Raw genomic sequence first — 24,293 nt, forward strand, 5'->3', positions numbered from 1 at the left:
GTTGATTAGAGGTGCTAGGGGTGCTTATTGCTTGGATATTAGTGATTGTTTCTCAGACTTTTCAGTGGACAGTGCTGGAAAACACATCGTGAATTTATACTTATATTCCCATATACACATAATCTTTTCCTTCTCTTCTCAACTAAATTAATCACTACATTTTTATATAGATTAAATGTTTCAATATGAACAATGTTTCAATGTTCCTTCCTAGAGGGCATTCTGAAATAAGGTAACAGGGAGGTAGGATAATGAGAAAAAGAAAGTAATTCCAAGGATATCTTCAAAAAGGGTATATTTAAGCATAAAGCATGAAAATACTAAGCCTAGATAGATATTTGTAGAAGAGACTTCTGATGCTCTCATAAATCTACTTCTCCTTTCTTTTGGGGCAAAAGACAAGGAGACATTTCCTCATGCTCCTTCCAATTGAAAAGAGCTATATGACTATTTGTGGCCAAAGGGTTAATGACAGAATGACATACACCACTTCTGGGCTAAGTACCTAATAGCAGGGAAGAGACCCCTCCCTAGCATGACCACCTCTACCATGGTGATTTATAGCTCTTTCTGACAAAGGAGTTGTCATGGAGAATCACTAACTCCATCAACAGAATTTTTCTTAGTGAAAAACAACCTTGTGTTATCTCAAGCTACTACTGTGGGGGAAACGTCTGTTGCAAAAGCATAACCTCATCTCTATTGACTCACAGAGTTAAAAAAGAAAAGGGTACAAATGCTAAAAGTTAAAAAATATATATTTTCCCAAAGACCATGATTCCACCAACCTATATGCCTAAGATTTATCTTTAGGTAATTTAATGACAAATACATACTAATATGAATACACAAAATGAGTCACACTGTATGTTGCTGAAGTTCAATGAATAATTCAAGTACACAATAAGACCCACAGTACATAATCTACAAAAACATGACGTGCTCATTTGCATAAAATATACTTAACACTCATAAAATTTCAAATATTGTTATTCAAATGCAAAGTCTGATTCTCTATATATATGTACTGAAAAAATGTTTCCTTTTACAGATAAAAAGTATTTCTGTCTACACTACTGTCTTTGAGGAGAGTCTATTACAACAAAATGTGTTTTTTTCAAATGCATTTCATTATACTAATCAAATTTTCCTTTTCTGTAATTTCTATACCAAAATATCATTAAGAGAGAGTCAGACTTAGCTCCAAAAAATAATAAAGGGCCCTTGAAGTTCTGAATAAGATACAAGAGCATAATGTAAATTTCATAAAAAAAGAATAAATACTAAGGAAATGACTATCAGGGATTGGGAGGCCAAAGCTCATAAGAGTTGACCAGTCAGAAGACAAACCTCAATTAATATCCAGTGCTTTTAGAAGGGACCCCAGAAGGGGCGCCTGGGTGGCTCAGTCGGTTAAGCGTCCGACTTCAGCTCAGGTCACGATCTCGCGGTCTGTGGGTTTGAGCCCCGCGTCGGGCTCTGGGCTGATGGCTCAGAGCCTGGAGCCTGCTTCCGATTCTGTGTCTCCCTCTCTCTCTGCCCCTCCCCAGTTCATGCTCTGTCTCTCTCTCTCTCTCTCTCTCAAAAATAAATAAACGTTAAAAAAAAAAATTAAAAAAAAAAAAAAAAGAGACCCCAGAAGAATCAATCCTTACTATTAGAGCTGTTAAACAAGATTTAGAGCAAAGACTACTTTAAAACAAGCCTCAGAACGATTAGACTAATCTGCAATTAATTTCACCATATGCTAGAATAAAAGACTGGCAGCATTCTTTAACTGAACACAACAAAATTCAAGTACTCAAGACAGAAAGTTTATAATATCCAGCAGATGTAAGCAATTACTAGACATAAGAAGAAAAAGGAAAATGTAACCAATCACCAGAAAAAAAATCAGGCAAAAGAGAGAGAATAAAAACTGGCATAAAAGAAGCTGAAAATAACTATTAAATAAGCTTAAAGATTTTTTTTTTGACTTTTTTTTTTTTATTTATTTTTGAGACAGAGAGAGACAGAGCATGAACGGGGGAGGGGCAGAGAGAGAGGGAGACACAGAATCGGAAGCAGGCTCCAGGCTCTGAGCCATCAGCCCAGAGCCCGACGCGGGGCTCAAACCCACAGACCGCGAGATCGTGACCTGAGCTGAAGTCGGACGCTTAACCGACTGAGCCACCCAGGCGCCCCAATAAGCTTAAAGATTTAAATGAAGACATGAATATGAAAACTGAAATTATATTTTAAAAGAAAAATGTAATTGTTAGAGTGAAGAAAATAACAATACCTGAAAAAGTTTACTATAGAGCTTTAACAGCATATTTAACACTGGCAAATAAAAAAATCAGTGAACTTGAAGACAGGACAACAATAACTATCCAAACTGAAGTACAGTGAGAAAAAAAGGCTACAAATGGGGGGTAAGGAGGAGATGGAAAGTAAATAAAAGAAGATCAGAGTCCCAATAATACAAAAAAATCACTATTTTGTATACATGTAACTGGAGGCCAAGAAAAGGGAAGACATATTTGAAAGATAGTGGCAGAATATCTCAAGTTGATTACAGATCCAAGATGCTCAAAGAACCTCATATAAGATAAACATAGAAAACCAAGGGGTGCCTGGGTGGCTCAGTCGGTTGAGCATCTGACTTCAGCTCAGGTCATGATCTCGTGGTTTAGGAGTTCAAGCCCCATGTGGGGCTCTGTGCTGACAGCTCAGAGCCTGGAGCTCTAATACTGTAGCTTTGGATACTGTAGCTTTGGATTTCTGTAGCTTTGGATACTGTGTCTTCCTCTGTCACTGCCCCTCCCCCCACTCACAAGTCTGCCTATCTGTCATCTCTCTCTCAAAAATAAATTAACATTAAAAAAAGAAAAAGAAAACCAAACTATATCATAAATTTTTGAAAAAACAATGAAAATCTTGAAAGCACTGAGGGGAAAAAGGACACATTACATAGCAAAACAAAAATAAAAATGATCACTGACTTCTAATCAGAAACAATGCAAGCCAGAAGACAATAAAAGGAATCCATCTGAAGTACTGAAAAGAAGAATAAAAACTTCCGCACACTGCCTAGGATTCTATATTCAACAACAAAAGGCCAAACAACCCAGTTAACAATGAGCAAATGAAAAACAAAAACCAAAGAAGGAGACTTTATAACAAAATGGGCAATGACTTAAACAGACATTCATTTCTCCAATTAAGATATACAAATGACCAATAAGCACATGAAAAGATCCTCAGCGGGGCACCTGGGTGGTTCAGTCGGTTAATCCTCAGACTTCAGCTCAGGTCATGAGTTCGAGCCCCACATGGGGCTCTGTGCTGACAGCTCAGAGCCTGGAGCCTGCTTCGGATTCTGTGTCTCCTTCTATCTCTGTCCCTCCCCCACTTGTGCTCTGTCTCTCTCGGTCTCTCAAAAATAATAAATGTAAAAAAAAATTTTGTTTTTTAAAAATCCTCAACATCTTAGTCATTAGGGAAATGAAAATCGAATAAAACTATCTTTTAATCACTAAATATATCAATTCTTACATTTTTCTATTACTTTGAAAAAGGGCTCAATTAAAATCTTTATAAAACTGAATTTAAAAATGCACCTTTCTAAGAGGTCATATATGAGAAATAGACCAACTCCCTCATATTCCTAACCCAGTTAACCTAGAAGTTACAAAAAAAAAAAATTAGATTCCATATTATGACAAAGATCATGTTCTAGAAATTTTAAATGGTACAGTAATCAAATTAACCAATAAGAATTAAAGTAAATGTATGCTTACTTTATTTAGACAAGTGTTTGACAAGATCTCATAATATTATATTTTAGATATTTCCATATACTGTGGGCTGAATATTATAGTTAGGGCCATGCAAATATGGCTGAATGATTATAAACACAAAGAGTATTGATTAAACAATTCTATATTTTCCTTGGGAAAAGGCTCTAAAGAAGTTCTAACTGGACTCTATTTTGATCTAACTATTAAACATCTTTTTATCAGTGATTTGGATTTGACATAGAAGGCATATGTATTAGTTCTGTAAATGACAAAAGTGGGAGGAATGGCTAATAAAATAGGTAACATATAGTATCAAATTCATCTTAGGCTAGGGCACTAGGCTAAAGGCAACAAGATTAAATGTATTTAAATTAGCTTCTTAAAAACTCAGAACATATAAGGATAGAAAAACAAGATTAAGCTTGAAAATTTTAGCTAATAAAGCTATGACCTTTTTGCTTAAGTTAATACAATTTTATGCTGCATGGTAGTGATTAAAGAATTAAATATTCTCTTACTGTTCATTAATCTAATTCGATCTAGATAGAGAACAGCATGTGATTAACCAGTATGCATATTAACTATGGTTAAGAAGCAGCAGGGGAAAAGAACACGTTCACATGCCTAGAAAAGAAGGTTCCAGTTTCCCAATTCAAACAGCTGAATTCCATCCCTATGACATAGCAGATTTCCAATGAGCGGTTCTAGTAGTACAAACTTCAGGATCATGATACTGTACCAAAATCCCCCGGTGGCTTCTAGTTCCACCCCCATCTCTAAAGCCAGAAAATGAGGCTGGGACTAGGTCAGGGGAATATACCTAACTGTTTCAATGCTTCCAAATTTAAATGGGATGAAACCAAAAAAATTTTTTTTCATTGAATTTATGACATCCTACATCTTCAAGTTGAGTTGTCACATCAGTTTACAACATTAAACAATTAGCAAGATTTAAAAAAAACTTGAATACTGTAAGAGAAATGCTAAACAGAAGGATGTTGTGAGTGAAAAACCTACTACTTTTTTTTTCTTTTAAGTTTTTTACTTTGGGAGACAGAGACAGCACAAGTGGGCAGAGAGGGGCAGAGAGAGGGAGAGAGAGAATCCTAAGCAGCCTCTGCACTGCCAGCGCAGAGCCTGATGTGGGGCTCAAACTCACCAAACCGTAAGATCATGATCATGAGCTGAAACCAAAAGTCAGACACTTAACTGACTGAGCCACTCAGGTGCCCCTGACAAACCTACCACTTTTAAAAGTCATTACTTACAATGAGATATTATTGAGCCATTAAAAGAAATGAAGTTCTAAAACATGCTAAAATATAGATGAATTTTGAAAACATTATGTAAAAAGTGATATAAGCCACACACAAAAAAAACAAGTATCATATGCTTCCACTTACATGAAATACTTAGAATAAGCAAATTCAATACAGGTAGAAAGTGGACTGTGGTGGGGGAGAGGGGTGCATTATTGCTTAATGGGTACAGAATTTCTGTTTGGGGTGATGATAAAAACATTTTAGACAAAGATAGTAGTGATGTGTCCCTAATACTGTGAATGCAATTAATGCCACTAAAATGCACTTAAAATGATTAAAATGGCGGGGCGCCTGGGTGGCTCAGTCGGTTGAGCGGCCGACTTCGGCTCAGGTCACGATCTCGCGGTGAGTCCGAGCCCCGCGTCGGGCTCTGTGCTGACAGCTCGGAGCCTGGAGCCTGTTTCCAATTCAGTGTCTCCCTCTCTCTGACCCTCCCCCGTTCATGCTCTGTCTCTCTCTGTCTCAAAAATAAATAAACGTTAAAAAAAAAAAGTTTAAAAAAATGGTTAAAATGGCAAAATTTGTTCTATATATTTTACCACAAATGCATCTCTGCCCTCTCTAGCTTAGTAAGATCTAGCAAAGAAAGTGAATTACTTCAGTCCTGACCACTGCAAGTCTGTAGTGTCATGGAATTACTCACAAAATTTAAAGACTGACTAGCAAAATCAAACAAAACCTAACCCAAAGGTAGCCCTTAAATAACTTACAAGTAGTTCTAGTTATTAAGAAAGAAGGAAATCATTCCCAACTTACAAATGCACTATACACCTACAGTTTGTAAAAATGACTATTTAGAATACAGAATGCATTTTCCCTTAGTAATTAATGATCAGATTTCCCTAGGTAACCCCCAGAATTCTACCTAAATTATAATGTGGCTATAATACTGAGTAATTGACAACAACCATGATAAGGACTTTAAAGGCATATTACTGTGAATGTATGTATTTCATCTGTATTATCATTAACTAAATAAGCTTGGGAGCTAGTATAGGAATGCAGTCATCATTTACAAATATTGTTTCCAGAGGGAAATGCTTCCACTCTGTGATAAGAAAGGTGAATAAAAAGACAACATGAATATGTCCCCGCCCATCTCTCCTTCCTTTCCTGGTCCTTCCTGCTGGGATTATTAGACAGACAAAAATAAGCTAAAAAACAGAGTGAGCAGCTGGAGGAGGGGCAGGAGATATTATCAGGTCCCTACATCCCAGAAATGGTACATCTAGCCAAAATCACATTCACAGAACCTGGACTACCATTCCCCTAAGGATGGATAATCAAGATAGTAACATGTTTGTGACTGCCTTTTGCCCATTCCTTCCTATTATTTTAGGACCCTAGGTCAAGTCAAGAAATAATGAGGCAACTGATCACAGAGCATTCTTTCTGCACTATATTCACTGACTACTGGCAATAATAAACCTGCAGGGAAGTTAACAGTACCAGGGAATGCTAGTGAGGTGCTGTCACATGCCAATGCTGCCCTGGGACTTTAAAAAGATAGGGACTCTAAATACTATTTTGAAGAATGATGATAGTAACTTTGTGCTAAGACATTGTTTTCTTACTTGTTCCCCCAGTAACCACAGATACACATTTAACAAATAAATAGCCTTTGGGATATCTTATTATCAACCAAATTTGAGGAACACCCCACTAACCCAAACACATATTCATTCTAGGCAACAACAACAAAAATAAATAAGTGGGACTATATCAAACCAAAAAATGCCTGCACAGCAAAAGAAACCAACAACAGAATGAAAAGGCAACATATGGAATGGGAGAAGATATTTGCAAATATTAGCAAAATATGATAACATATATATGTTGTATGATACCATACAATGCAATAGTGCGCGCGCGCACACACACATACACAAACCTGATTTTTCAAATGGCACAGGAACCAAATAGACATTTTTCCAAAGACATACAAGTGATCAATAGGTATATGAAAAGGTGCTCAACATCACTAATCATCAGAAACTGAAAATCAAAACCACAATGAGATAGTATCTCACATCTGTTAGAACAACTATCACCTATAGACAAACACATCAAAAAGTATAATATCAGGAAATGAATTAACCAAGAAGGTGGAAACTTATACTCTGAAACCGTAAGACAATGATGAAAGAAACTGAAGACCCAAAGAAATGGAAAGATATATTGCACCCATGAATTGGAAAAATTAGTATCGCTAAAATATTCATACTACCCAAAACAACCTACAGAGACAATGTAATCCCTATCAAAATTCCAATGGCATAGTTCACAAAATTGGAACAAATAATCCCAAAATTTGTATGAAACCATAAAAGATCCCCAAAAACCAAAGCAATCTAGAGAAAGAAGAACAAAGCTGGAGGTATCACAAATCCAAGATTTCGACCTATACTACAAAGCTATAATAAAGTCAAAACAGTATGGTACGGGCACAAAAACTGACACACAGATCAATGAATAGAATAGTGAGCCCAGAAATAAACCCATGTTTAGAAGGTCAATTAATCTTCAACAAAGGAGATAAAAGGAACAGTCTCTTCAGTAAATGGCTGTTAGAAAAACTGGACAACTACATGAAAAAGAATAAAACCAGGACCACTTTCATTATAGCATATACAAAAGCAAACTCCAAATGGACAGAAACCTTAATGTAAGACCAGCAACCATAGAGCTCCTACAAGAAAACATAGGCAATAAGCTCTCTGACATTAGTCATAGCAATATTTTCTTTTGGATCTGTTTCCTCAGGCAAGGGGATCAAAAGCAAAAATAAACAAATAGGGCATCAAACTAAACAAAACTCTTGCACAGCAAAGGAAACCATGAGCAAAATGAAAAGGCAACCTACTGAATGGGAGAGGATATTTGAAAATGATATAACCGAGAGGAGAGGGAAGATGGCGGCGTAGGAGGACGCTGGGCTCACCGCGCGTCCTGCTGATCACTTAGATTCCACCTACACCTGCCTAAATAACCCAGAAAACCGCCAGAGGATTAGCAGAACGGAGTCTCCAGAGCCAAGCGCAGACGAGAGACCCACGGAAGAGGGTAGGAAGGGCGGCGAGGCGGTGCGCGCTCCACGGACTGGCGGGAGGGAGCCAGGGCGGAGGGGTGGCTCGCCGGCCAAGCAGAGCCCCCGAGTCTGGCTGGCAAAAGCGGAGGGGCCTGACGGACTGTGTTCCGACAGCAAGCGCGACTTAGCCTCTGGGAGGTCATAAGTTAACAGCTCTGTTCAGAAAGCGGGAAGGCTGGAGGACAAAGGGAGGGAGAGTTGCTGAGCCCCCGGACGACAGAGCTCAGTTTGGTGGGGAACAAAGGCGCTTGCCAGCGCCATCTCCCCCGCCATCCCCCAGCCAAAATCCCAAAGGGAACTAGTTCCTGCCAGGGAACTTGCTCGCTCCGAGCAAACACCCAACTCTGTGCTTCTGAGGAGCCAAACCTCCGGCAGCGGATCTGACTCCCTCCCGCTGCCACAGGGCCCCTCCTGAAGTGGATCACCTAAGGAGAAGCGAGCTAACCCTGCCCCTCCTGCCCCCGTGCACCTTGCCTACCCACCCCAGCTAATACGCCAGATCCCCAGCACCACAAGCCTGGCAGTGTGCAAGTAGCCCAGACGGGACACGCCACCCCACAGTGAAGCCCGCCCCTAGGAGAGGGGAAGAGAAGGCACACACCAGTCTGACTGTGGCCCCAGCGGTGGGCTGGGGGCAGACATCAGGTCGGACTGCGGCCCCGCCCACCAACTCCAGTTATACACCACAGCACAGGGGAAGTGCCCTGCAGGTCTTCACCACTCCAGGGACTATCCAAAATGACCAAACGGAAGAATTCCCCTCAGAAGAATCTCCAGGAAATAACAACAGCTAATGAACTGATCAAAAAGGATTTAAATAATATAACAGAAAGTGAATTTAGAATAATAGTCATAAAATTAATCGCTGGGCTTGAAAACAGTATAGAGGACAGCAGACAATCTCTTGCTACAGAGATCAAGGGACTAAGGAACAGTCACGAGGAGCTGAAAAGCGCGTTAAACGAAATGCAAAACAAAATGGAAACGACGACAGCTCGGATTGAAGAGGCAGAGGAGAGAATAGGTGAACCAGAAGATAAAGTTATGGAAAAAGAGGAAGCTGAGAGAAAGACAGATAAAAAAATCCAGGAGTATGAAGGGAAAATTAGAGAACTAAGTGATACACTAAAAAGAAATAATATACGCATAATTGGTATCCCAGAGGAGGAAGAGAGAGGGAAAGGTGCTGAAGGGGTACTTGAAGAAATTATAGCTGAGAACTTCCCTGAACTGGGGAAGGAAAAAGGCACTGAACTCCAAGAGGCACAGAGAACTCCCTTCAGACGTAACTTGAATCGATCTTCTGCACGACATATCATAGTGAAACTGGCAAAATACAAGGATAAAGAGAAAATTCTGAAAGCAGCAAGGGATAAACGTGTCCTCACATACAAAGGGAGACCTATAAGACTCGTGACTGATCTCTCTTTTGAAACTTGGCAGGCCAGAAAGGATTGGCACGATATCTTCATGTGCTAAACAGAAAAAATATGCAGCCGAGAATCCTTTATCCAGCAAGTCTGTCATTTAGAATAGAAGGAGAGATAAAGGTCTTCCCAAACAAACAAAAACTGAAGGAATTTGTCACCACTAAACCAGCCCTACAAGAGATCCTAAGGGGGATCCTGTGAGACAAAGTACCAAAGACATCACTACAAGCATAAAACATACAGACATCACAATGACTCTAAACGCGTATCTTTCTGTAATAACACTGAATGTAAATGGATTAAATGCGCCAACCAAAAGATATAGGGTATCAGAATGGATAAAAAAACAAGACCCATCTATTTGCTGTCTACAAGAGACTCATTTTAGATCTGAGGACACCTTTAGATTGAGAGTGAGGGGATGGAGAACTATTTATCATGCTACTGGAAGCCAAAAGAAAGCTGGAGTAGCCATACTTATATCAGACAAACTAGACTTTAAAGGCTGTAACAAGAGATGAAGAAGGGCATTATATAATAATTACAGGGTCTATCCATCAGGAAGAGCTAACGATTATAAATGTCTATGCACCGAATACCGGAGCCCCCAAATATATAAAACAATTACTCATAAACATAAGCAACCTTATTGATAAGAATGTGGTCATTGCAGGGGACTTTAACACCCCACTTACAGAAATGGATAGATCATCTAGACACACGGTCAATAAAGAAACAAGGGCCCTGAATGCTACATTGGATCAGATGGACTTGACAGATATATTTAGAACTCTGCATCCCAAAGCAACAGAATATACTTTCTTCTCGAGTGCACATGGAACATTCTCCAAGATAGATCATATACTGGGTCACAAAACAGCCCTTCATAAGTTTACAAGAATTGAAATTATACCATGCATACTTTCAGACCACAATGCTATGAAGCTTGAAATCAACCACAGGAAAAAGTCTAGAAAACCTCCAAAAGCATGGAGGTTAAAGAACACCCTACTAACGAATGAGTGGGTCAACCAGACAATTAGAGAAGAAATTAAAAAATATATGGAAACAAACGAAAATGAAAATACAACAATCCAAACGCTTTGGGACGCAGCAAAGGCAGTCCTGAGAGGAAAATACATTGCAATGCAGGCCTATCTCAAGAAACAAGAAAAATCCCAAATACAAAATCTAACAGCACACCTAAAGGAAATAGAAGCAGAACAGCAAAGGCAGCCTAAACCCAGCAGAAGAAGAGAAATAATAAAGATCAGAGCAGAAATAAACAATATAGAATCTAAAAAAACTGTAGAGCAGATCAACGAAACCAAGAGTTGGTTTTTTGAAAAAATAAACAAAATTGACAAACCTCTAGCCAGGCTTCTCAAAAAGAAAAGGGAGATGACCCAAATAGATAAAATCATGAATGAAAATGGAATGATTACAACCAATCCGTCAGAGATACAAACAATTATCAGGGAATACTATGAAAAATTATATGCCAACAAATTGGACAACCTGGAAGAAATGGACAAATTCCTAAACACCCACACTCTTCCAAAACTCAATCAGGAGGAAATAGAAAGCTTGAACAGACACATAACCAGCGAAGAAATTGAATCGGTTATCAAAAATCTCCCAACAAATAAGAGTCCAGGACCAGATGGTTTCCCAGGGGAGTTCTACCAGACGTTTAAAGCAGAGATAATACCTATCCTTCTCAAGCTATTCCAAGAAATAGAAAGGGAAGGAAAACTTCCAGACTCATTCTATGAAGCCAGTATTACTTTGATTCCTAAACCAGACAGAGACCCAGTAAAAAAAGAGAACTACAGGCCAATATCCCTGATGAATATGGATGCAAAAATTCTCAATAAGATACTAGCAAATCGAATTCAACGGCATATAAAAAGAATTATTCACCATGATCAAGTGGGATTCATTCCTGGGATGCAGGGCTGGTTCAACATTCGCAAATCGATCAACGTGATACATCACATTAACAAAAAAAAAGAGAAAAACCATATGATCCTGTCAATCGATGCAGAAAAGGCCTTTGACAAAATCCAGCACCCTTTCTTAATAAAAACCTTGAGAAAGTCGGGATAGAAGGAACATACTTAAAGATCATAAAAGCCATTTATGAAAAGCCCACAGCTAACATCATCCTCAACGGGGAAAAACTGAGAGCTTTTTCCCTGAGATCAGGAACACGACAGGGATGCCCACTCTCACCGCTGTTGTTTAACATAGTGCTGGAAGTGCTAGCATCAGCAATCAGACAACAAAAGGAAATCAAAGGCATCAAAATTGGCAAAGATGAAGTCAAGCTTTTGCTTTTTGCAGATGACATGATATTATACGTGGAAAATCCGATAGACTCCACCAAAAGTCTGCTAGAACTGATACATGAATTCAGCAAAGTTGCAGGATACAAAATCAATGTACAGAAATCAGCTGAATTCTTATACACTAACAATGAAGCAACAGAAAGACAAATAAAGAAACTGATCCCTTTCACAATTGCACCAAGAAGCATAAAATACCTAGGAATAAATCTAACCAAAGATGTAAAAGATCTGTATGCTGAAAACTATAGAAAGCTTATGAAGGTAATTGAAGAAGATATAAAGAAATGGAAAGACATTCCCTGCTCATGGATTGGAAGAATAAATATTGTCAAAATGTCAATACTACCCAAAGCTATCTACACATTCAATGCGATCCCAATCAAAATTGCACCAGCATTCTTCTTGAAACTAGAACAAGCAATCCTAAAATTCATATGGAACCACAAAAGGCCCCGAATAGCCAAAGTAATTTTGAAGAAGACGACCAAAGCAGGAGGCATCACAATCCCAGACTTTAGCCTCTACTACAACGCTGTAATCATCAAGACAGCATGGTATTGGCACAAAAACAGACACATAGACCAATGGAATAGAATAGAAACCCCAGAACTAGACCCACAAACGTATGGCCAACTCATCTTTGACAAAGCAGGAAAGAACATCCAATGGAAAAAAGACAGTCTCTTTAACAAATGGTGCTGGGAGAACTGGACAGCAACATGCAGAAGGTTGAAACTAGACCACTTTCTCACACCATTCACAAAAATAAACTTAAAATGGATAAAGGACCTGAATGTGAGACAGGAAACCATCAAAACCTTAGAGGAGAAAGCAGGAAAAGACCTCTCTGACCTCAGCCGTAGCAATCTCTTACTCGACACATCCCCAAAAGCAAGGGAATTAAAGGCAAAAGTGAATTACTGGGACCTTACAAAGATAAAAAGCTTCTGCACAGCAAAGGAAACAACCAACAAAACTAAAAGGCAACCAACGGAATGGGAAAAGATACTTGCAAATGACATATCGGACAAAGGGCTAGTATCCAAAATCTATAAAGAGCTCACCAAACTCCACACCCGAAAAACAAATAACCCAGTGAAGAAATGGGCAGAAAACATGAATAGACACTTCTCTAAAGAAGCCATCCAGATGGCCAACAGGCACATGAAAAGATGTTCAACGTCGCTCCTTATCAGGGAAATACAAATCAAAACCACACTCAGATATCACCTCACGCCAGTGAGAGTGGCCAAAATGAACAAATCAGGAGACTATAGATGCTGGCGAGGATGTGGAAAAACGGGAACCCTCTTGCACTGTTGGTGGGAATGCAAATTGGTGCAGCCGCTCTGGAAAGCAGTGTGGAGGTTCCTCATAAAATTAAAAATAGACCTACCCTATGACCCAGCAATAGCACCCTACCCTATGACCCAGCAATAGCACTGCTAGGAATTTATCCAAGGGATACAGGAGTACTGATGCATAGGGGCACTTGTACCCCATTGTTTATAGCAGCACTCTCAACAACAGCCAAATTATGGAAAGAGCCTAAGTGTCCATCAACTGATGAATGGATAAAGAAATTGTGGTTTATAGACACAATGGAATACTACGTGGCAATGAGAAAGAATGAAATATGGCCTTTTGTAGCAACGTGGATGGAACTGGAGAGTGTGATGCTAAGTGAAATAAGCCATACAGAGAAAGACAGATACCATATGGTTTCACTCTTACGTGGATCCTGAGAAACTTAACAGAAACCCATGGGGGAGGGGAAGGGAAAAAAAAAAAAAAGGTTAGAGTGGGAGAGAGCCAAAGCATAAGAGACTGTTAAAAACTGAGAACAAACTGAGGGTTGATGGGGGGTGGGAGGGAGGGGAGGGTGGGTGATGGGTATTGAGGAGGGCACCTTTTGGGATGAGCACTGGGTGTTGTATGGAAACCAATTTGACAATAAATTTCATATATTAAAAAAAAAAAAGTTAAAAAGGAGCACAGAAAAAAAAAAAAAAGAAAATGATATAACCACAAGAAGTTAATATCCAAAATATGTAAAGAATTATCACAGGACACCTAGGTGGGTCAGGCGGTTAAGAGTCTGACTTTGGCTCATGTCATGATCTCGCAGTTCCTGAGTTTAAGCCCCACATCAGGCTTGTGTTGACAGCTTAGAGTCTGGAAACCACTTCAGGTTCTGTGCCTCCCTCTGTCTCGCTGCCCCTCCCCCACTCATGCTCTGTGTCTCTCCCTCTCAAAAATAAACATTAAAAAAAATTTAAAAAAAACAAAACCTCACACAACTCAATATCAAAAGAACAAACAATCCACTTAAAAAATGGGAAGAGGACCTACATGCACATTATATAATAGAGAACACATACAAATGGCCAATAGGCACGTGAAAAGATGTTCAACATCACTAATCATCAGGGAAAGGCAAATCAAAACCACAATGAGAAATAAGCCAGAGAATCCCTGGTTAGCTTTTTTTTTTTTTTTTTTTTTCTTTTTTTTCTTTGCTGTTTTCACACCTTAATCCATAACCTGAAAACTGGATCCTTGCCCTCACAACTGGCTCCTTGTCCTACTTTATTATGCATACTTTTCTTGGAAACTGATTATCCTGGATCTTCTATTTTTAATGATCTCATTCTGGAATTTCCTTGCTTTAACTTCAAGTTTCTTAAAGTGCAATTTAATCCATACCTTCAGATCAGGAGAGAAAAGGCAGAATTCCAAATTTATCATTGAGAATTCCTTCCTTTTCACTGCTCCAACTTTCCCAGCCTAACCTAGCCTACATCCTTTCCCCTCCATTCCAGACTGATTTCAAAGGCCACTAAAACATCATAAATTTAATGGCACTTCTAACTTCTCTAATTACAATCAAGCTGGTCATATACCTAATTCTGACAACAATTCTGATCAAAAGTTTGGAGGTTCTTTTGCCTCAGAACTTAAATGACTAGGAAAAGACCCTGAAGTAAATTAATAAAGTTAGAACTAAAGCCCAAATATTTAACAAAGACTGAAAAGGAAATGATACATTTTATCAATAGTCAATTTTTATATTTCAGGCTCACTTTTCCAAGTAGTATAAGTGTTCTTCCTGAAAAACACAAAATGTACATCCAATTAAATATTTTACAAAGTTTTTGAGGGATAACTGAAGTATAATAAACTGCATATATTTTTTATTAGTTCCATTTAATTTTTTTTATTTTTTTAAATGTTTATTTATTTTTGAGAGAGCTAGAGCATGAGCGGGGGAGGGGCAGAAAGAGAGGGAGACACAGAATCCAAAGCAAGCTCCAGGCTCTGAGCTGTCAACACCGAAGGGCTCGAACTCACGGACCGCAAGATCATGACCTGAGCCAAAGTCGGACACTTAACTGACTGGGCCACCAAGGCAGCCCTAGTCCCAGTTTTCAAACTGCACGTATTTAAAGTATACAAACTAACCAGTTTTGTGATGCCATGTCATACAACTGAGAACATAACATTTTTATCACTTCAAAAGTGTCCTAATGTCTGCATATAATCTATCTCTCCCTCTTCTTCCCCCTGTACCAACACCACCCAGTAAGCTTCCTTTCAGGATAACTTTGCAATTTCTAGAATTTTATATGAATGAAATAATAAGCATGTGTTCTATTTTTATTTGGGTTCTTTCACTTAACACAATGATTTTGAGATTCATTCATGTTTTTGCATGTATCAATTGATCTTCCATTTTATTGCCGAGTCATCAAATATAATTTTACAAAGTAGTAAAAAGAAAATCCTCATTGTGAAAACATCTTACTATATTTATGATGTCTAGAACAGATATTTTTAATATGCTTCTGTGTTTTTTTAAGTCTACTTATTTATTTGGGGTGAGGGGAGGAAAGGAGGGCCAGAGAGAGAGGAAGAGAAAGAATCCCAAGCAGGCTCCACGCTGTCACAGCAGAACCCAACAAGGGGCTCAATCTCAGGAACTGTGAGCTCATGACCTGAGCCGAGATCAAGAGTCAGAGGCTTAACTGACTAAACCACCCAGGCACCCCCGCTTATTTTAAAAGGAAGAATGTCACAGAAAAACTGCACAATGAAGAAATATATTTTATTAATCACCTCTGGAAAAAAAGTAAGAATTAAAAATTTCAATGATCTAACTTTAGCAGCTAAAAATACAGGACTACGTTTCTTTAAAACTTACTCCCACAGAAATGAAAAAAATGTAAAACAAACAAAAAAAAGGGCACCTGTCTGGCTCAGTTGGAGTATGAGACTCTTGATCTCAGCGTTGATAAATTCAAGCTGCACACTGGGTATAGAGATTACTAAATAAATAACTTAATCCTGTGGATTAATTTTTTTAAAAAATTTTTTAATGTTTATTTTTTGAGAGAGAGACAAAGTATGAGTAGGAGAGGAACAAAGAGAGTGAGAGATGAGAGAATCTGTAGCAGGCTCCAGGCTCTGAGCTGTCAGCACAGAGCTTGACACGAACCATGAAATCATGACCTGAGCCAAAGTTGAATGTTCCAAGCACACCCCCCCCCTTTTTTAAGAGAGAGAGAGATCACACACAACCCAGGGATGGAGGAGTAGCGGGGGAGAGACAGAGAGACAGAGAGAGTGAGAGGGAGAATCCACAGCAGGCTCCATGCTCAGCTTGGAGCCCAACATGGGGCTTAATCCCATGAGCTTGGGATCATGACCTGAGCCGAAATCAAGAGTCAGATGCTCAACTGACTGAGCCACCCAGGTGCCCCTCCCATAGAATAATTTTTAAATGTGTATTATTGAGAAAAGTTAATATGGGAAGAAAATAAAGCAATAATTTTTACTGTATGTACTGTAACCCATATATTACATGCTGTCCAAAGTTCAAAGAACTTTTATGCATTCACAAAAAATCACAGGCATTTTACAATAAATATCTAGTTTAAATAATGTGTATAAATGAAAGATTCCTACTAAAGAAAAATACTATAAAAAAAAGGATGAATTATAGTAAAGACTTCCTTTCTAGCTAAATATAAAAACATTTTTCAATAATTTTCCCTCCTATACTAGTTTGCATACACATAGGAGGATACACTGTTTCTTATGCCATTTATTTCTGAGAATATATCCTTGAAAATCCTAAAATTGGCTGAAATGTCCCTTAACTACAAAATTAATCCAAAAATCCTAACTTTTATTATATTTTACATAATATTTGAAGCTACAATATATGTAGTTATATTGCTTATACATGTGCATTGCTTATAAATTTTTATTTTAAATTATAATGTATATAATCTGCAATGTTAACCATTACAAAGCTAACAATTTTTTAAAGTCTGTCATTTTTCATAATAGCATATTATTTGGGTAATATCTCAGATTCTTAGAAAGGTGCTGCAGGATATTCTTATAACTTTAAGAAGAGGATAGGAAAACATGAATCCTAAAGCTCTAAGTATAAATGACTCAAAACACAAATTTTTTCCTCTTCATATTCTCAAGCAGCTACTCAGAAAAAGTATCAAGGTATTACATTTAAAAGTACATTAAGAAAGGATTCTCACATTTATCACCTAATGACAAAAATAAATATAAAAGTCGAACTGTATTTATAACTCTTTTCCCTACAATTTAATCTAAATACTGAATGTAATAACTCACACTAGTCAAAGATGACAGACTCAAAAGATAGTAACTACCATACGCAAGGCAAACAAAATAGTTCCATTTCTGTGACAAACAAATTTATTAGGTAGGTACTCAATAAAAGAAAGTTATGTTTATTCCACCTATGGGCATGGGGAGAAAGGGGAAAAGGTAAGAATTCAGATGTCTGCCCTCTACATTCACCCAAGTTTAGCAATATTAGTTGCTTTCCCTATCATTTAGAATTTTTATATGAATTTTATGTTTCTATAGTCAAACTTAGCTAAATCTCACCAGCTAAATTGTAGCAGTTTTGAACATGGTTATAAATTAAATCTACCTTACTTTACCCTATAATACCAATTAAGGAACATGCTATTGGAGAGATGTGTTGATCAAGACCGACTTAAACAGGATATTAATTATTTTTGTCATCTCCTACACCAGTCATGTCAGTAGCTCAGTTAATAAACCAATTCAAGTAAATGAATATGCATAAGTTAATTTCTCTAAGAGTATTTTTCAGTATCAATATAAATAATTTCAATGACAGCTGTAATACCACTTAGAAATTCATAATTTGTGTAATGTACTTGATGTAATATTTTAGATAAGAAGTTCACTAGTTCCATTATGCTCAATGACATATCAGCTCCCCTACTTTAAACTCTGTTTTTCAAAAGTTTATGAAGCTGTTAAAAACCACTCTAGAGGGGCGCCTGGGTGGCTTGGTCGGTTGAGTGTCCGACTTTGGCTCAGATCATGATCTCACAGTCCGTGAGTTCGAGCCCCGCGTCGGGCTCTGTGCTGACAGCTCAGAGCCTGGAGCCTGTTTCAGATTCTGTGTCTCCCTCTCTGTGACCCTCCCCCGTTCATGCTCTGTCTCTCTCTGTCTCAAAAATAAATAAAAACATTAAAAAAAAAAAAAAAAACCACTCTAAGATAGGGGTGTCTGGGTGGTTCAGTAGGTTAAGCATCTGACTCTTGATTTTGGCTCAGGTCATGACCTCGTGGTTGATGAGTTGGAGCCCCATGCTGACAACAAGAAGCCTGCTTGGGATTCTGTCTCCCTCTCTCTCTGCCCCTCCCCAGCTGTCTGCCTATCTGTCTCTGCCTCTCTGTCTCTCTCTCTCTCAAAAATAAATAAACATTTTTTTAAAAATCACTCTAGATAAAATTTGGCAGTTAAGAACCAAAAAGACAATAATGCACATTTTTTTAAAGTCCATATGTATGTTTACAAGAGAGTGAAATATTCTGTCAATATTTTCATCTAACAGAATCCTTGGAATCTTTTCTGTCCAGAAATATTGAAATCTTGAAAAACAATGAAATTTAAGAACCAGCATAATTACACTGTGAACAAAAAGTGATGCAGTTAAACTCTAGTAAACGTTTTACAGATTCTAGCTACAGAGAAAGATTTTAAACCAGAATCCTGCTTAGTGTTCTCCTGTCAGCTATAATATCAAGATCAGAATTTACCATAACAAATGAAAACATTAGCTATTCTTCTCTGGTGGATATAAATACATTAGTTATTTCAGTATATTACAACAGTCAATGATGAGTAGCATCAAATGCTGACAATAACTTTGAGTTGTCAAGGAAGTTGTTTTCATCATTTAAGAAAATCCAACATAAAGGGATATAATAAAAATACAGATCAACTAATATCAAAACAAGAAAACACTAATCATAATTCTGTGGTCAGTCCCCCTAAACCTAGACTATCTAGTAAATACATGTCCCTAGTCCCAATATGAATACTTCAGTATAAACTTACCACCTCTAACGGAAAAATATCCTACTGATCAACTGTTTTCACATGTTGACCACTGTGTCTGAAAATACACCAGGCTCTAAGATTGCTTTCACTTAAAATGTGTATTTTCCTCTCATCTGGAAAAGGTTAAATGTTCAAAGACTGCAAAAGTTAGCAAAGCTGACTTCACAAATATTGGTTTCCTAGTCATTGTTGTAATAAGATTTTGCAGAATAACATAAATATTTTTTAAAAATCATTAACAAATCATTGGGGCGCCTGGGTGGCGCAGTCGGTTAAGCGTCCGACTTCAGCCAGGTCACGATCTCGCGGTCCGTGAGTTCGAGCCCCGCGTCAGGCTCTGGGCTGATGGCTCGGAGCCTGGAGCCTGTTTCCGATTCTGTGTCTCCCTCTCTCTCTGCCCCTCCCCCATTCATGCTATGTCTCTCTCTGTCCCAAAAATAAATTAAAAAAAAAAAAAAAAAAAAAATCATTAACAAATCAAATACTCATTAAGTTTACACTATGCACAGCACTCTGGGATGTATTTTTTAAAAGCCATAAAGTCTGCCCATCAAGAATCATAACTTAGTTGAGAGACAAGATTTAAATGAATAATTAGCGAACAAGCCATTATTTCATAAAATGTTGTGCTACATAGTAGATAGAGGCAGGCTTTAATACCTATAAGGAATCAGAGTAAAACAATGTAGGCTAAAACTGTCGAAGGGAGCTATAAGGAGAAAGGTGGAATGGTATTACTCTACTAACCAGTCATCCAGAGTTGAAATCAATCCTAAAATAGAAATTTAAGAGTTTCCAGTTAAAAGAAATCATTAATGAGTAGGTACTCATTAACGAGCTACTCATTAATGATTTCTTTTAACTGGAAACTCTTTAAATTCATTAAAATGGTGAGAACTACTTTTAAGTGAATGTGAAAACAATAGGAAATGATTACAAATTAATACTACATGGAAATATTTTGTTATTAGAATTTCTTTGGGAGAATAGGAGTTGGGGGATGGGTGATTCCCTAAAGAAAATATAAGCACTGGTTTATTAAGAACTAGTGGCTTTGCTTCCAAAAAGGCCAAATTCAAGTATTATACATCTTTCATTTACTTACCATGTACTTCATTTTTACTTTGTTTTCTCAATCCCCTCAAATTTTATTCATTTAATATTCTATTCAAATAATATGTGGTTACTACTATTAGCAAGGTCAGAATTGCATCAAAATATTTAATTACACTAATCTATCCTAGAAACAAGAGACGAATGAAATCAAAGCTTAAATTCTAAAAATTGTAAACTGTCATGAGTTCTTACTCTTAATCCAAAATGTCTTGAAATTTATCATAGCAAGTCTTCAGAGAAGGTAAAAAAAATGGGAATTCAGTTCTAAATAAATCTCTTTTGCTCTAAAAATATACAGCTTCTCTCTTCTAGAAAATAACTTAGAAACTTACCTTGGCTCCTTAATTAACATATTAAGGACTAAAGTTATTGTCTTCTTAAGTTTAACGTCCTTTTGCACTAAGATTCTAAAAATATCTCCCCTTGGGGTGCCTAGGTGGCTTAATCAGTTAAGCTTTGACTCTTGATTGACTCTTGATTTCAGCTTAGGTCATGATCTCAGGGTCATGAGATCAAGCTGTATTGCATGCTCCCGACTCTACCCTAGGTGTGGAGCCTGCTTAACAGTCTCTCCCTCTCCCTTTGCCTCTCCCTTGTCGCACACAGAAGCTCACTCTCTCTCAAAAAAAAAATTAAAAAGAAAGAGAAAAAAAAAAAACCTCCCCTTGCTCTCAAAAAATATGTTATTACATTTCCTTTAAAGAAAAACACTGATTAACTAGGAAATGAACTTCTCTCCCCACCCACAATTAGCAGCTTAAATGGTTCCTGGGGCTTTTCTTATAGAGATACTGACATTAAAATAATGCTGTTGTGCCTCAAAACATTAACTTCAGAATCTCACCAAGAGTACCCTCTTCACCCAAATTTAAGGCCAAACTTCTCCATAGGATTGTAAGAAAGATCTCACAAAGGACATCACTTCATTTATAAATCCTATCATTTAACTTATTTCTCTGCAGCTGTAGAATACAGATCCTCCATTCTGAGTCTACCTACTAAGACTAAATCCAAGCTTCAAAACTTGAATTTTGAATGGGAAATTCACATCCATTTTATTTAAAATGTGCCATTTCTCCTTCAATAAATTACTCTGCAAATGTGAATTATACTAATAAATTCTCTCCCTTTCCCAAACACACAAAAGCTGATGAAATCTATCTACTAACACACCTATCTCAGAGAGATGGCTAAAATAAAACACAAGCTCATTTTATATAAATGTTAAAACTATTCCAGAACTCAGCTTTTTTAAGTTCTTTCTGAGCTTTTTGGGGTTCACTCATCCTTTTGAGATTACAGTGTGAGAAACTATTATAAAGACTTCATTTTCTGAGAAAATACCAGAGACTAATCAAAGATAAAGTACTTAGTTCCTTATCATACTTTACAACATACACAATATACTATACATACTAATCAATATACACATGCTAATAGTACCTGTCCTCACTTAAAATAAGCCTATGTCAGTAAATTAGGGCAAAAAAAAACTAACATCATCACTAAAAGCATTTATAGAATTTATATGTGTTTAATACAGTGCTAGAGTTTACACCAAAAGGCATTAACTACAATGAAACTGAAACCTGAAACTATCATTGTTTACAAATTGTTTACAATTTAAAATTAAGATCATTCTTGTAAAATAACTACCTTAATTATTGTAGCCAGTGATGACTCTCAACAGAGTCCAAAGGACAGAGGCAAGATCCCTGAAATAGTTTTGGGTGGAATGATATTTATGGAATATTTACATAAAAATTATGTTGCAAGGAGTTCCACTTCCACCTTATATGTACAAAGTCTGAAAGAGAGTTACTCCTAACCTAAAAAACAGAAAAAGCCAGATAAACTATCATACAACATTTCTTGAGCCTGTCAGAGGCAACCAAGTAGCCTGACATCCCAGGAAGAACAGATTCCTCCAAAACATAGGATGCATGAATTGCCTGTCCAATAGCAGAGCATGGGAGGAAGATGCAGGTGCTACTAAAAAAGAGTAAGAAAAAGAAACAGCTAAAATTTTAACTGATCTGTTTTCTGTTTCCATAGAGTTGGCTATTCCCACCATTTCATACAAATGGAATTTAAAAAATTGTGTCTTTGTGTTTGGCTTCCCTGACTTAGCATGTTTTACGGGTTCATCCATGCACATATCAGAAAACTTCATTCCTTTTTATTAACAAATAATATTTCACTGTATGGATTTACAACATTTTGTTCAGTTGACAGACATCTGATTTCTGCAATGAAAACTACAAAACATGAAAAAAATTAAAAACCAAATGTAAAAACTTCCTAATTTCATAAGTCAAAAGATTTAAATATTGTTAAAATGGTTAATACTCATGCTGAAACAGAAAGCTCAATAAGTAGTATTAAGAAAAAAGTTAACTCTATCATAATTCTGAAACAATGGCAGAATACATAATTTTACACAAGAATACATTTAAGAGAATTAATGCAACATATATCCTGATCCAAAAAAAGATAAAAATTAAAAATGCAAACCCCATATTATGTAAACCTCAGGTTCAAAAGCACACAACACAGGTTAGAAACAGAAACTGTCATTAATTAAGAATGGTGAATTATGGTTCTTTATAATATACCAAACCTAAAATTCCTATAATTTTCAGTGTTTTATTAACAGTTTCAGTGTTTTATTGTCATTTCATATTCAGAATAACATAGTGCATATCTGTGTCTATAGCTATAAAATAATTAACTATTTTTAGAAAGAGTATATTTATATAAACTTAGCACATTTTACCTCTATGTAAAATTTTTGGTAGAAATTAAATAAGCCTTTACAGGTTCCAGTGAGCTAGCATTTCATTTATAACACTTAATTTTAATTTTTTTTTCCTACTGTTTACTTACTTTTGAGAGAGAGAGACAAAGCACAAGTGGGAGAGGGGCAGAAGGAGAGAGACACAGAATCCGAAGCAGGCTCCAGGCTCTGAGCACAGAGCCCAACGCGGGGCTCGAACCCACAGACTGTGAGATCATGACCTGAGCCGAATTTGGACGCTCAACCAACTGAACCACCCAGGTGCCCCAACACTTAATTTTATACAATTAACTTAATTAGGTTTTACTAAAATGGAAGGTTTTCTTTAACACAAAATGTATAAAACATATTCCCAACATAAAATTTATGTCAGAGTAACAAAGTTTGTAAGAATAAGAAGCCAGTCATACAAATGGTCCCATGATTATAATCAGTGGCTATTAAAACTCAAAAATATAAAAGTACAATTGCAGATCTGTGTTACTCCCCTATGGCCTCTAAAAACACAATCATACTGACATCTAAAATAAGACTTGCTTTAAGATAAAGGGAGGTAAACCTTTGAGAGACTCTTAAATACAGAGAACTGAGTGTTGCTGGAGGGGAGGTGCATGGGGGGATGGGTTAAAGGAGTGATGGTCATTAAGGATGGCACTTTTAGGAATGAGTACTGGGTGTCATATGTAAGAGATGAATCATTGGGTTCCACTCCCAAAACCAAGACTACACTGTATGTTAACTAACTTGAATTTAAATAATAAAAAATGAAATAATGAAATGAAATATAAAAAAATAAAATATAAAATAAAATAAATAAAATAAAATAAAATAAAATAAAATAAAATAAAATAAAATAAAATAAAAGTAAAAATAAAATAAAATACCTGTTTACCTACTTGGCAAGAAAAATAACTGTGAGGAAGATTATACATGTTAAGGCCAGAAGGCTCCTCAGGAACTCAGGCTGGTGGGTAA

General features: G+C 37.1%; 1 protein-coding gene and 1 long non-coding RNA gene across 3 annotated transcripts in view; one reads left to right on the plus strand and one right to left on the minus strand.

Annotated features, from left to right (window-relative positions):
* Positions 1-24,293, minus strand: part of USP32 (ubiquitin specific peptidase 32) — a 233,469-nt gene that overhangs the window by 139,575 nt on the left and 69,601 nt on the right. The gene's annotated exons all lie outside the window — the stretch shown is intronic.
* Positions 1-24,293, plus strand: part of LOC132687943 (uncharacterized) — a 117,413-nt gene that overhangs the window by 75,876 nt on the left and 17,244 nt on the right. The gene's annotated exons all lie outside the window — the stretch shown is intronic.

This window comes from Panthera onca, chromosome E1, assembly GCF_046562875.1.
Source record: "Panthera onca isolate mPanOnc1 chromosome E1, mPanOnc1 haplotype 2, whole genome shotgun sequence".
In the NCBI taxonomy this organism is placed as follows: domain Eukaryota; kingdom Metazoa; phylum Chordata; class Mammalia; order Carnivora; family Felidae; genus Panthera; species Panthera onca.